The sequence below is a fragment of the Larimichthys crocea genome, chromosome VII (assembly GCF_000972845.2).
Source record: "Larimichthys crocea isolate SSNF chromosome VII, L_crocea_2.0, whole genome shotgun sequence".
NCBI classification, from domain to species: Eukaryota; Metazoa; Chordata; class Actinopteri; family Sciaenidae; genus Larimichthys; species Larimichthys crocea.
This window is the reverse complement of record NC_040017.1, coordinates 5,863,072-5,878,065: the sequence shown is the minus strand read 5'-3', so window position 1 is coordinate 5,878,065 and position 14,994 is coordinate 5,863,072. Positions and strand designations below refer to the sequence as shown.

The following is a 14,994-nucleotide window of genomic DNA, read 5'->3' as shown; positions in this document are numbered from 1 at the left end:
TGTGTGTAAAAGGACCCACTCTGCAGATATAGAGTAGAATCAATGACAGTATAAAGAACAGAAAGAGTCATGAGTGACATCACCCATAGGTTTCCAATCCACCTCCTGGTTAATCTAAGTATCTGTAAAGACGTGGGTCATCGGTGAACCTAAGGCGGGTCGAATGACGCCTGGGTGCTCTAATAAGCCATCTGTAACAACACCTGCCTGTCAATCAAGCTGTCATGCTCTTAATTCTGCATAACTTTAAGCCTTAATATCATTTGAACAGGTGAGTTGTATATAAATTCACCCTCAGTACAGTTGTCATGAACGGGGAAATTAGCTATAGAGACCAAAACAGTTTTTTGTACCAGGCTGTAAACATGTTTATTTCTGCTGTGAAGTGTGCTTGACATTTTAACATGGGGGCTTATGGAGACTGACTCATTTCTGCAGCCAGCCTCTAGTAACCTCTCGAGGAATTACAGTTTTTACCACTTCCGCATTGGCTTCAATTCCCAGCACCATCGGAGGTTACCGCTTGGGTTGAATCTAAGGTAATAAAATCACAAATATTCAAATTTCTCACACGATTATACACTAATGAAAACATAGTTATTATATATCATATTCCATTTCAGTGTTAGATGACACTGAATATTACACACCTTTAAAACAAAATGTCCAAATAAAAAGTTGTAAAAACATTTATGGTGAATATAATTTAACAGTTTGCTGAATAAATAAAATATGAACCATTAAAATGAAATAAAACTACACCTTCATATTTACAAATTCCAAACCAAAGCTGAACATTGACTCCAGACTGAACCATAAAGAGCCTGACATTATCCCACAGAGTGCATTTAATAGTGTCAAAGCTCACTGCAGTAGCCTGAGGACCTGAGTTTAAGTCCACAACCTGACAAGCTGTCAAATCACCCTTGAGCAAGGCAGCTGCTCCCTGAAACTTACTCTCTCTCTCTCTTTCTCCCTGAGCAGATGGGGTGATTGCTGGAGCACAGCGGCTGAGACGCCGCACGGTGGCGCAGTGGAGTGACAAAACAGAGCCCTGTTGGGTTTTTTTTTTCCTTTTTTTTTTCTTTCTCTTTTCTGGAAAACATCAATGGGGAGAGTGGATTTGCATGTCCGGCCGTCTGTGCCAATGGGCGCACTGGGAAGGCTGGGTTAGCGGGTGGAGCCGGGGGAAGCAACCCAGTAAGTGCACAGTCAACAAGCAAAGCATCCGAGATTACTACAGATACACCAAATTCACCGAAATCTACCCAGTGAATCGCTTTTTATTCTTGCGTGTGTGCGTGCGTATGTCTATTTGTGCGTATGCGTGTGTGCAGAGACCAGGTTGATCTGCGCCTCCACATCGCCTGCATATATCGCTTTTTTTCCCCCACAACAGTGCGGACGAACAAGAAGAAGAAGAAGAAGAAGATCTTGGTGACATTATTCCCGTCTGATTCTTGTGTTTGATATATTTGTGTCCTGGATTTACACAGAGGAGGAGCGGGGAGCCGATCATCCGTCGTTCTCTTGGGTGAGTTCACTGCTTTCACGTCCAAATCCTGGCATCCCTGTTTACTGACACTTCCAGGTTTTATTCTGAGAGCCGCTGATGTCTTTAGAATGAATGAATCCGGCATCGAGAAGTGTCCGATCCGCTCCAAAAATGATGTTCTAGCTTTGATTTCATGAGTTTTAATTATAATGTTTGTATACAACTGCAACGCTTTTGGACATGGATCTCGCCAGCGGGCCCATCTGTGTGAAATGAATGAAATGTGGCAGCTCCGGGCTTTCATAGCGGTTTACATCCCTGATCCACAACCAAAGGAGGACTTAAGTATGATCCAGCAGGACTCTGATCAGCTCTTAAACTGCCGGCACGCACATAGTCTCAATATGAATATTATCTATCTACTGTGTCATAATAATAAGCTGCAACTTCACAGGCCTACTATTGAAATATAGTCCTCTTATGACCAGGAATTGAGGTTATTACGTCATTATTGGCGTGGGAATGGGCTAATGTGACATCGATTGAGCTGTAAAGACTCCCGTTGATTGCTGGCTAATTATTCCTTCACATGTTCTGCTGTTGTTGGACAGCATGGCCACTGAAACACGCGCCCCTGAGTTTGAATATGTATGATCATAAATCATAATTCTCTACTTGTCTGCAGGGTTGTGTCATTGCATCGTGTCTGTGTGCTGCCGCTGGTGGTGGTCTTTTCAGGTTTGGTTCCATCATTCTCTAAACTTCAGGGTTCATTGTTTTGTTGGGAAAAGTAATCTTCTCTCTCCCACACTTCTTGTTCCCTGGCAGGAGTGAGAGATTCACAGAACATGAGAGCAAAAGGAAGTAAATGAGTTAGAGACTGTCTGCGGCGGCACACACACACACACACACAGACACAGACACACACACACACACACGCTTACACACTTGGCACATGCCTTTGTATATAGGCCCAGTAAATGCATGCGGCTCGATTGTCTGTGGAGCTCCATCTGTTCCATGACATGGCATTCCTCAGACATCCAGTCATGCTGTTAGGGGGTGGTCTACCCTGACCTCTCTGAAAGAGAGAGAGAAAGACAGAGAGACAGAGAGAGGGGGAGTCACATGGGGTGTATTAAGAGAGTAGGGTGCAAGGTTCAGAGTGTCTCAGCCCACAAGCCCTTAGACCACCTGTACAGACAGCGCCTGGGCCAAGCTCGAGGGCCATGTGTGACCCAGGATAGGGTGAAGCCTGAGATTGAGCTGGAGGGTGTTTAGTCTGGAGCACGAGCTACATTAAGGCCAGCTGTGGTCTACAGAGAGCTGGGTTTGTTACATGTGGCTTGGACCCTAAGATAGATTAGGCCAACTTTAGCCTAAAGCTAGGGCTAGATAGTGACTGGATTTGGGGCTAAAGTTAGTTTAAGTTTGGTCACACTAGATTTGGCGAGAGACTGAGGCTGAAGGAGGGATATAAGTATGGTCTGGTCTCAAGCTGGGGCTAAAAGAAGGCTGAGCTTATTTCATACCTGTGGAGGGCTAGGTTTGGTCTGGTTTGGGGGCTAAAGTAGGACAATGTTTGGTTTAAAGCTGGGGCTAGAAGAAGCCTAGATTTGCTTTTGGACTGGTGCTGGAGGATGGCTGAGTTTGGTCTAGAACTGTGACTAGAAGAAGGCCAGTGGTCCAGAAGAAGGGTGAGAGAAAGGCAAGATTTGGCCTGGAGCTGTGTCTAGAAGAAGGCTAAGTTTGGCCTGGTTTTGGGGCTAAAGCAGGACAATATTTGGTTTAAGCTGGGGCTAGAAGAAGCCTAGAGTTGGTCTTGGTCTGGGGCTAGAGGAAGACTGGATTTGGTCTGGAACTGGGGATAGAAGAGAGAGAGCGATGCTGGATACAAATGGACCCTGATGTAGCTAATCACTGCTGCAACTCAGTCATCACAGCGAGAACATAATCACACCACCCCCCATCCACACAGCAGTACACACACACACATGTACACACACACAGTCCCCATTTCCCCTTAGACCATTTCCCCTCTTCCACTGCTCTGATTGCTGCATTAGGACTTGGCTGTCTTTTGTTGTCCGCACACACACACACAGACACACACGCACACACAAGGGGGAGGGTTGGCGCAGCTGAGACCACAATACAACGGGGATCAAAGGTCATCCAGCTGGCCAATCAGGGCTCTGTCTGGGTTGGCTGGTGGCGGAGGAGGGCGTTGCCCCCCTTTGTGCTGGTCAGGGTGGGTCTGCTAAACAAGCGGCTCAACTTCCAGGCCCGGCCCTGGACTGCTACTGCCGGCAGTCACACCGTGCTTCCTCAGGGCCAGTCACACCAACCTCTGGTCACTTTATTAACCTGCAGGTCAGAGACTTGTCCAGTTTAGAGGAAGTCCTTTATTGATTTATGACTGGTCTGCTGGTTTGTAATCAGCCTTAAAACTTGAACCTTTATGGAGAAAGAGTACACACACCAAAACTATAAAACGTCCACTGTGTCCCACATTGACTGATAGTGTTTAGAGACGTGTGTGTGCAACCAAACCCCCTTAAACTGACTACACATTTCTATTTCTGGCGATGGGCTTAATCAAAGAAATAGAAAACAATGATGAGATCTGAAGTACTTAAAAGATGTTAGTGAAGAGAAGAAGCACTGAAGGAGACGAGTGACGGAAAGAGGAAGCAGGAGACAATCTAACAGAAATTAGGAGAAAGATTGAAGCAGCTGAAGAGAGAGTAGCAATATAAAAGAACAAGAGAGAGACGGGCCGAACAGAAGGGAGGGTGAATTAGCCAACAAGGACACTTGAGAACCATTTGTTGCCCGGCTGCCTGTCTTTAGTTTGTGGCACAAACTCCCCTCCTTGTGGGGTGTGATCGTGTCAGTCTGGACAAAACCTGCGAAACAGAAGATGTACTTGTCTTCTAACATTCACGTCCACGTCATCACACACACACACACACTTCCAACTCTGCTGTCTGATGCCTAAGTGCCTTCAGTATGTGCTGAGTGGAGTTATCTGATTTCTGCAGCCTAGTTAAATGCAACCACTCCTTTCTCCTGTATAGTTCCATTACTGCACACACGCTAATGGCATGCTCACGGGGCTGAAGACACAGGGCCTGTTGTTGGGCCTGTGTGTCTGTTTCTGTGCCTTTTTGATGTGCTCTTATTGCTCTGCATTATGTTGATCTGGATAAACGATTGGGGCAATGGATTTGAATGCTCGTCTCGTGGACGCTCGTGTGTGAAGGCAGCGATTTGTCTTTTTCTCTGTTGTGTTTGACCATGCATACATGTGCGTGAACGTGTTTCCTTGGCGATCAGCACTTTATTTCTTTGCTTCAGTAGCGTTTTTTCTCTCTCTCTCTGCAGATAACAAGGAAACTGGAAATGGGTTTTCTCGGCAGCCACAACTCCGAGCGGAGCGCTCATCGCAACCAATAACTGTCACTTTGAGTTGCGAGGGTTGCAATTTTTTTGTCTCATCGGCCTCTTGATTTATTTTTCGCCGATGACCTATTTCAGCCTGTTTAGCTGTTGAAGCTCAGATGCGGCAGCTCGGTGAGGGATGTGTGTGTAAAGAAGACAAACTTCTCAGACACCACATCTCTTCTTTGGGGTCGGATTTGATCTATATCCTTCTCAGTGCTTTTAGTGACTGCTTTGCTTGATGCTTGCCGATTGCTTCATGTGGTTTGTCCCAAATTACACCTAGCGCCTACTGTGAATGTCCAACACAGACTGCCTTTAACCCCCATGCCTCCTTCTGCAGTGTGAACACACTGGTGTGCTGGCTTTGCCCAATTTCTACAAAAAGTGTTGACAGTCTACAGAGGAGGTTTTTGCACAGTGTCAGTGTGAGAGTCATGGCAGAATGTCAGGATTACCAAATAATTTATCATCTCTTCTCCTTCCATTACTTCCACTGGTGAAATTTAAAAAGCAGGCACCGGGGTGGATTCAAGGTTAAAGTTAGGCTCTAGGCTAAATGGCTTATTAGCATAAAGACTGGAAACAGGGGGAAGCAGCAAGCGTGGCTCTGTATAAAGCTAACAAAAAATCTGCATAGCAGCACTTTTAAAGCTCACTAATTAACCCCAAATAACATGTTATATCTTCTTGGTCTATCTTTAAACTGTACAAAAACTTGCTGTTCCTCCTGCTTTGTGCTAATCATCACGTCATATGGGATGGATGGTAGAGACAGGAAAGATTTGCATGTTTACAATTTGCCAGCATCACTGACAGTATAAAGAATGGAAAGCATATCCGTGACTCCACCTGCAGGTTTCTGAAGAGACGTTTTGAAGCTCTGACCGCCGCCATCTTGGCAGTCCTGCCTCCTTTCATGTCCTGTCTGATCTAAAAATGGGCAAAGACGTGGATCATCTGTGGACCTGAGGCGGGTTGAATGATGCCTGGGTGCTCCAACAAACCAGCTGTAATGGCACCCTTAATATAATTTAAAATTCACCCTCAGTACAGTTGTCATGAACAGGGAAATTAGCCATAGAGACCAAAAGAGTTTTTTGTATCATGCTGTAAACATGTTTATTTCTGCTGTGAAGTTGTGGGTTGACTTCTTCTGTAGCCAGCCTCAAGTGGATGATGATGATGAAGGAACTGCACTTCCTTGTTGGCAAGGTTGTTGTTGCCTTTCTTGGCAAGCATGCATGTCTAATTTTCAGACACAATATGGAAGCCTGGAAGTCCTATATATCAATCAGCGCTTTCAGAAATGTTGGATATTGATGTGAAGTTGGAAACACGTAAGGACGATATCTCCAATATGAATGCTGCAAATGCTGAGGTAATCATCTATTCTTTAAATAAATAAAAAAACAAAACTTCACGTGGTGAACTGCTCCTTTTAAACTAGTGGGAAGATCATAAATGTTGCTAGTATGAATCCTCCAACCAGCTAGGAAAATTAAGAGAGGAATTAAATGAGTAAGACATACCCCTTCTTTCACAACCAGTATTAAAGTGTGTTTGAGCTGAGCCCCCATTCCCTGTCGGATAGAGGATTATAGCTGTTCTTCATCAAGTTAGTTAGCTGTGTGAAGGTAAGGCAGGATAAACTTGCAGAACAATGCAGATGCTTTCAACTTTCCCTGGATTAAAAGAAATCTTGATTACATAATCAGGATTCTCCCTTTGATGCATACGTGGAGGTAAATGAGCCCAGATGGCCTGTCTGCACTGTAATGCATCTAAAGGAACGCTTGCATTGTTGCTTTCTAATCTTGTGTATTATTTACAGTGCAGCCCACGTACAATGGTTTTCCACTTTTGTTATAATTCAGAGCTTGCACGGCGTGTGTGTGTGTGTGTGTGTGTGCAGCTGTGCTTTAGTCTCACATCTGTGGAAAACAACAGTATTTAATATGACGCCGGCTTCTACTCTGCACTATTTCAGAGTGACGGCGAGCGAGGGAGATTGTTAGCGACAGACAGAACCAAAGTTAAATCTTCCAGAGCACAGAGGGGCCTATTCACTGTGCTATGTGAAGAGTAGAGAGGGAGAGGGGGAGAAAGAGGTGGCAGTTAGTGAGGTGGGGTGGAGGGGTGGAGGAGCGGGGTGACAACACTTGAAGCGTTTTTTTTTTTTTCACGGTTGACGGCATACATCTGTGTGGTGTGTGTCGTGTAGCTCCACAGGCCTCGTCTGAAGCAGTCAGAGACAGAGTGAGGGATGGAGGACAGCTGATGGCAGTCACATAGGCATCAAATTGTTTATGTATATGTGTGTGTGTGTGTGTGTGTGTGTGTGTGTGTGTGTGTGAATCAGAAAGAGAGAAAACTGGTACATGTCTGCACTTTTGTTTTTCTGGACTTGTATGTTTGTGTGTGTGTGTGTGTGTGTGTGTGTGTGTGTATGTGCTAGTGACGAACACGCTAAAGGTCATGACTACAGATCAAAAACATCCATGACGCTGGGAAGGTGATGCTGGTTGTGGTGAATCAAGCTTTGCACAGGCTCCAAACTACTTTTTTCACAAACAAACAGACTTTGATGTGTCATATTGAGGCATTTATTGACCATAATTTATATATATGGGATCCAAATAACTGAGAAAAATATCTCTCCTCACCTGTTTATGTGACGGATGCATCAACACAACTTGAAAGAGAAATTTATGAGACAGTATGTGTAAGAGTTTTTGCATTTTTATTTACATGGGATCTGTGCATTTACAAAAAAAATGATTATTGGAAGGCGGCACAGTGCTGTAAGGAGTTAGCATTGTCACCTCACAGCAAGAAGATTCCTGGGTCGAACCTCGAGAAGTACTCCTGCTTCCTCTCACAGTCCAAAGACATGCATTTTATAGGTTAATTGGTGACTAAATTGTCCGTAGGTGTCAATGTGCCCTGTGATGAATTGCTGACTTGTCCAGGATGTACCCCGCCTCTTCCCATAAGTCAGCTGGGATAGGCCCCCCCTCCGAACAGGATAATGGATGATTATTGGCCGATGTAGCATTGTTTGACTTTTAAAAACTCTCTATACTGACCTCAAGAATTGGCCTCAATCCTAATTTGCTTGCCTTTAGTGCTTATTGTTTATGCCAGTCTACTGTTTAAATGGCTAATAAACTGGTGCCTTGAGCTCAAAGTTTCGTTAAGATTTAATACCAAAGTCCAGTGGCCTTATTGTGACTTATAAGGCAGCAACTACTTCTGTTCAGCTGTTGTTCAGGAGCTATAAATCTTTGTGAAAGGATGAAAGTATTATTGGGTAATAAAAAGGATCAAAGACACACAGCGCTGGAGCTGGAATTCACTTTGTATCTCTGTTTTTGGCATTTTTTACTTCTTCTTTGGTCAGTACAGTACATCAGGGTCTTTTATTTCTCCAGGACAATCAATCAGGTCAGTTTGTGGCTCTAATGTGATCATGTCTTTGTGATGGAGAGCAAAGATGAAGGAAAGAAATTGAGAAAACTTGGAAGTGATTTCAACAAAACAAAATCATATCAGGGGAGCACACTGACCAAATAAAACTAATATTGCTGGACACTGGTCTTGTCCCAAGAAACTGAAGTCGTATGCTAGTAGTTTCTTATCTTCAGCTTTGGTGACAGGTGGTATTACATACTTTAAAAGAATTGTTGAAAGTCATTACTGATTCCAGGGAAAGACAAAGAGTTGTTGTCTTTTTGCTTCACAGACTTCTCCAGGTTCCTCCTGTAAAGTTTACCATAATCTCAGTAATACATCGACCATCCAATATAGAAAAAGTGCAGCATGTGTTCTTTTTCTGTGCTGACCAGTTTGTGGTTCACCTCCTGTAACAGTATGCTTGTAAATGTGTAAATGTGCCAGCGAGGCTTTCAGTTTAGAAAACCTGCTCTCTGTTTACCGGCGCTATGACTCATGGTTGCTATGGCGAGCAGCTCTGACAGCATCCCAGCTGATTAGGAGCATCTGACTCCACATGACTGTACTTCTCTCTCTCTGGCTCCATCCTGCTTCTTTTCTTTACTCACTCTTTCTAATTTTCTATCAGATCATCACCAACTTCCATTGTCTGTTCTTTCACTCCTCCTTGTTTCATTATATCTTTTTTCCTTCTTCTCCTCCTCCTGTCTCTCGGTTTAGTTCTGCAGTGCTCAAAAACCTTTAATATATCTACATATAGACTTTCTTATCACACTTTACTGCTCCTCCTCCTCTCTTTTCTCCCCTCTGCCTGGCTTTCTGCAGTAGCCAGCTGCGAGCCAGATGTGGCCCTACTCTGCCAGCTGTTGGCATCATGATCGCGAAGAAGAGAGGACTCAGATGGAAATGATCTTTCATGAAAAATAAGGCGTAGTAATCCTCATAATACACGTGAGAAGGATACAAATATCAGGAAGAAGGAAGGAAGAATGTTCAAATAAAACGCAGCAAAACCATCACCCCGAGCCTCGTTCAGAGATTTCACACGAATATCCTGTCATTATATATGAGAGTAAAAAAATGATTAGCCAAATGAGCTAAATACTGAGCACCACAGACACTCTGTAAATCCCAAAAGAAACATTACAATGATGCTACGGACAATAAAAATGCCATTAAATAGTGTAAGGCCACTGTTAAGTACCACATTTTACTGTAAGTCCCTATTATGTCATTAAAGGCTTGCATTCATTAGGAACCACATCACAGAGATGCACAGGGCTATGTGACAGACAACCCAGCAATAGTAAATGATATATTTGCTGAGTTTGAGTTATAGGAGGAGGACTACGTGACTAAGGATTGCAGAGAAAATATGTCACCCAGATGTCACCTTACAGAAACTTAAAATAGGAACAAGGCTTGGAGAAACCTTCCACAGGCTGTATTCTTCTCTCTTAAAGCTATAGTTGGACATTTTGGGAACAACATCATCATTTATTGTTGAGAATTAGATGAGATACCACTCTTATGTCTGTCTGCTAAAGATGAAAGACAGTTAGCTTGTTATATCTGGTTTTTGGGCTTATTCTCAGAACCCATTGGCTCTCATCTTGATGACAATTTAGGCTCTCTGGGCAACGGCCAATGTTTCTGGGCTTCTGGTGTACCCAACGGATATCCAGAGAATGGAGACTTCCTCATCAGTCTCATTAGTAACTTGATATGAATGCAGATAACTTTGAAAAGAAGCTAATAAAAAGCAAAATCATCATCAGACGATCACTAATGGGTATTTCTTATATAAGTTATACATATTCAGAAAGGTATGGTAGTATTATACTGTACAAAAAACTGCAGTAGCCTATACATCATAATAACTAACTAAAAAAAAACAATAAATAAATAAATTAATATATATATAAAATGCAGCATTTAAGTGAGGAGAGAAATCTAAAAAAATGAGCACAGGAGAATCCAAATCATCAAGACTGGTTTTCACATGACAGTAGCTATTAGCTGGGGCAGATGGATGACGCAGGAGGCCAAGAGGAAAGAGGTGAGGAGCCATTGTAGGGGCTAGAGAGATGGGCAGAGCAGAGGGAGAGATGGAGGGGGGAGAGGTGTCTTGTTTCGCAGGCGAGCTGCAGTAAAATACCACAGCCACGGTGGAGAGGAGAAACAACCGTGGAGATTGTTGATGAAGTGGATTGTTCCTGTCATGACTGCTTAGAAGCTGTGAGGCAAATACTTTTTGAAAAGGGCAATAGAAAAGCCACATTTTGATTGATTGTAGGTCATTACACAAGAGCTATATTGGACTATATACAGCTAATAGGCAGTGCCTGACCTGCAGACCTCCACACTGTGCTCTTTTCCTCTAATTTTTACAATCCTTCCTGTTTTTTTTTCCAATTTCCTCTCGGCCCGCCGTTGTTAAAAAGCTCCCTCTGTCTTCTCTGCTCTGCTCTTTATCTTTCTCAGTCCTCTCCCTTTCCTCTCAAAACATCAATTTCTTCATCTAGCTCACTTCCCTCCCTTTTCTCAGTCTGCCTCTCCCCGGTCAGGGGAAGTGGCAGTCGCTGCCTGCTGGCTCCCAGAGGAACAGACCTGCCTTTGTCTGCCTGCACTGTAGGAAGATGAGTAGCTGGTCCACCCAGTAAGCCCAGAAAGCCCAGTAGCCAGCCACCCAGAACGCCTGTAAATCAGCCAGCCACTCAAGCAAGGGCCTTCCCAGTCTGTATAGCTAGCTATCCAGTCAGTAAGGTATTATATAGGCACTCGCATTAGGGAGAATGAATGGGAAAGCGCTGTGGAGACGGAGACAGACAGACTGCAGACTCCGGCTGAATGTTATCCAAGCATAACCAAAACGTGCGATGTCTTTTGAATCCTGAACAGAAGCACTCCCATTCAAAAACTCCACTACTCACCTGGATAAAATCCAAAATTGGAAATTATTGCGGCACAGTTTATTACCTCATGTCTTAAACTGAGAGCAACCAGTGGGAACTGTGGGATGTTTTACAATGCTACATGATTATGGCAGTCAAGTGCTACCTGTTTGTGCTTTCATTTGACCTTTGATACCTGAAAACACAGAGAGATTTACACACACATATAGGGGGCGGAGGATTTTGTGGAACGGTATCCCAAATCCACGTTCCTTATTTACTGTATGTGAGAAGAGACAGTATGTTACCTAAGTTAATTAAACGACAGTTACTGGACATTTTGGGAAATGTGCTCACTCTCTTTCTTGTTGAGAGATTCATTAACTATGGAGCTACAGCCAGAAGCTAGTTAGCTTAGCATATAGCACAGAGGCTGGAAACAGAGGTCAACGGTTAGCCTGCCTAACCTAGCTCTGTCTGTAGCTTTATAATTAAGTTAGCATGTCTAAAGCGTATCATAATTGTCATGGTTTTATAGAAGGTTATGTACTGGAAACTGAAGAAGTGATAGCTAAACTAAGCTAAGCTACGCTAATTGACTAAATTATAAGGCGACAGGTGGACCTGTCCAGTCTACAGCCATCAGACAATTTATGTAGCCTTATAATTTAGTCAGCATGTCCAAAGCTTATTATGAGTGGTATGTCATACGCACAAAAAGCAAAGTGTGTGGTTTTGAAGGAGGTGACTGTAAACTGAAGCAGTGATGGCTAAACTAAGCTAATTGTCTTTTGGCTGTATTTTGACAGGTAGATTTTTCCTGTATTATTTCCCTTTATTGTTCCACTCTGAGGAAAATATACAGTAAAGATTGAAGAGCTGGAAGTAAACGCTTGCGCTGTTTTCTCTGGATTGAGATAGGTTAATTTTATTCACTGAGATAATAGTCAGTGGTCTGCTGCTCCTTTAGGTAATGTGCAGATTTCATGTGACGCTCGACGAAATAAAAAAACTTTAGTGTTAGAGAGAGAGATACTAAAAGGGGCACAGAGAAGTCATGAAACAACATGAGCTTATTTAAGCAGCTTTGCTTATCTGTACGAGCTCATGTGATCACACAGAAAAGGCTCCTTTGTCAAACTTCTTCTCCAAACCACAACAAAATCCTTTTGGGATCAGAAACCAAAAACATCCAGTAAGATTGATTTTCTATTATATTTCAAAGCTGAAACTACTTTACATCATTACACACCACACGATCCTCACTGATATCACTTTCATAGCTTTGACTACACTCTGAAATCACTCTACGAGCATGATGAAATCAAGAATAAAGCCAGAGTGCTTTCTTTCCCTCTTTTTTTTTTTAAGTTATGATTTAATGGATGAGGATCCAGGCACCTCAGGCTTCAACAAGCTTTAACTAGGAGATCAATAGAAAGTATATAGACTGTCCTCCCACAGGCTGTGTCTGCTCTCGGCCTCAGATCACAGAGCAATATTAGGAAGATGCCAAGGCGACACGCAGACAGCAAGGAAATGATTTGATTTAATATGAACACTGATGTGATTAGTGGAGCCCCTCTCTCTTCATCTCTCACCTTGTAACACCACCTCACTCCTCTGTGAAGTCAACATGTCCGCAGAGGTGAACTCGCATTTACCATTCTCTTTAAGGCCTCCCTCGACATCACCCTTTTGTCTCTTTTTCAAAGGATGGTACGAGGGCACAGCCGCAGTAGTATGGGTTACAAGGAGAGAGGAGAGGGGAGAGGGGAGAGAGGAGGCGGTTGTGAGGAGAATAAAAATAAATAGCTGTGGGGGCCGGACAGCACTCTGACTAAGTCATGTCCTGGATCGTCCAGTTCACCAGATGGCTGCTTGATGTGTGCAGGGAGACCAGACCGAGCAGCAGACTCTACGCTCCTCTGTGTGTGTGTGTGTATGTGTGCATGTATGTATGTATGTGTGTGTGTGTGTGTGTGTGTGTGTGTGTGTGTGTGTGTGTGTATTTTTCCATATAGCTGGCCAGTATACAGATGGGACGATTTCAGGAGTTCTTTAAATTCTTCCTATAAAATAAATCTGGCAAAGCATGCTAATAAAATTAGCATGGTTCTTTAAAAGTTCTTTTATTACTGCTGATTTGGAACACATGATACTGCACTAAATGGTCATTATTACGTTCTTTATTGCATTAAAGGAGAGCTCTGGCTGTTTTGAAGTCGGTCTTACATGTGCCAAATGTACTTTTAAGGAGTTGATGTTGATCAATGTGATCACTGCTCCTGTATATGGCCATGGCAAAATGCTCTGCTGGTGAGGTGTATGATGGAGAATGGATCAAAACAGCATCACGGCCGTGACACAGTAATACTACTACTTACTACTGTTTAGCATCACAACTGTTGTTGTTTATTAGCTGTAGCGTACTAGTCAGCCAAGCTGAAGAAGTATCACCAGTCCACTTTACGGGAGCCTTTCCCGGTTAGTTACAGTAAAACTGGTGTCAAACTGCGTGCCAATATTGTTCAACTGAAGACTGAAGACAAACTGAAGGTGTGTGTGTGTGTGTGTGTGTGTGTGTGTGTGTGCATCCTATCCGTCCTATGCTGCTCTCTGTGCTCCACATAGGGAATGTGTTATTGCTCTTGGTCTGCATTCCTAACAGCCAGAGGAAAATCTCAACCCCCTTTTAACCCCCCTTCTCATCTTTGAAGTGTATTTTTTTCTCTTTCTCTTCACACACACACACACACACACTCACACACACACACTCACACACACACACACACACACACACACACACATGCATACACTCTTTTACACACTCCACACAGCCTTTCCTCACATGGATTTTTGTTTACATCCTGGCAGCCAACTCCCATCGTATATGTCTCAGACAGAGGCTGTATGGAAGATATACTGCCGGCATGTTTGGAGGCTGAACTGTTGCTCTGTCAAGCTGTATATGATTCGTGTGCAAATATCACAACTTTGACAAGAATGTATTTTAAAGGAGTTTTGAAGCAGCTTGTTTCTCAGCCTCACCTTTCCCTGCAGACTTCTTTTGATGGACAGAAGTCCAGCCCACAGAGAGGCTGCATGTACCCCCGCTGCCTGTGGACTGGCCTGTTTATGCCTGCTGTCTATGCCTGTGTAGTTGTGTGATGTCTGCTGTACCACAGCAACTTCTCCACATCTTGATCTCTGGAAACATCATAATTGATAGATTTGATAGATCCCTATATTACCTTTATCATGATTTCTAACACGAAAAGCCAAGTGTGCTTCCATGTCTCATTTAGTGAATAAAAGGGGCACGTACAGAAACCATCCAATGCATGCATTATGTATACACATCCCCATTCTGCTTCATTCTGCACGGCTCTACACTCGTTTCTTTTCACACACAAATCCCTTACACTTTTTAAACCTTGCCTAACGTGCAAAAAAAAAAAAGAACCTGTCTAATCTAAGCGTTTGCCCGAGGCTCTAGCTTTACAAAGTAAAGTTAGGAGAGATTTGGTTAGGCCTCCCACTGTGCTGTGTGGGCTCCTCCTTCCCATGTGTATCAGTAGACTGCTGTATGTGCATGTTTTACAAGATATGAAATAGAAATATGCACGTTATGAAAACAAGGAATAGATGTTCTACTGCAAAGTGTGTACAAGTCATTTAGATTCATATTCAGCCTCAACGTCT

At 43.3% G+C, this 14,994-nt stretch overlaps 1 protein-coding gene across 1 annotated transcript in view; it reads left to right on the top strand.

Annotated features, from left to right (window-relative positions):
- The first annotated feature begins 1,089 nt into the window (after positions 1-1,089).
- The window catches only part of numbl (NUMB like endocytic adaptor protein), a 58,962-nt gene continuing 45,057 nt past the window's right edge, over positions 1,090-14,994 (top strand). Inside the window, exons 1-2 of the mRNA XM_019270114.2 lie at positions 1,090-1,200; positions 1,497-1,534. The gene's annotated coding sequence lies outside the window, so the exon portion shown is untranslated. The remainder of the gene's footprint in view (positions 1,201-1,496; positions 1,535-14,994) is intronic.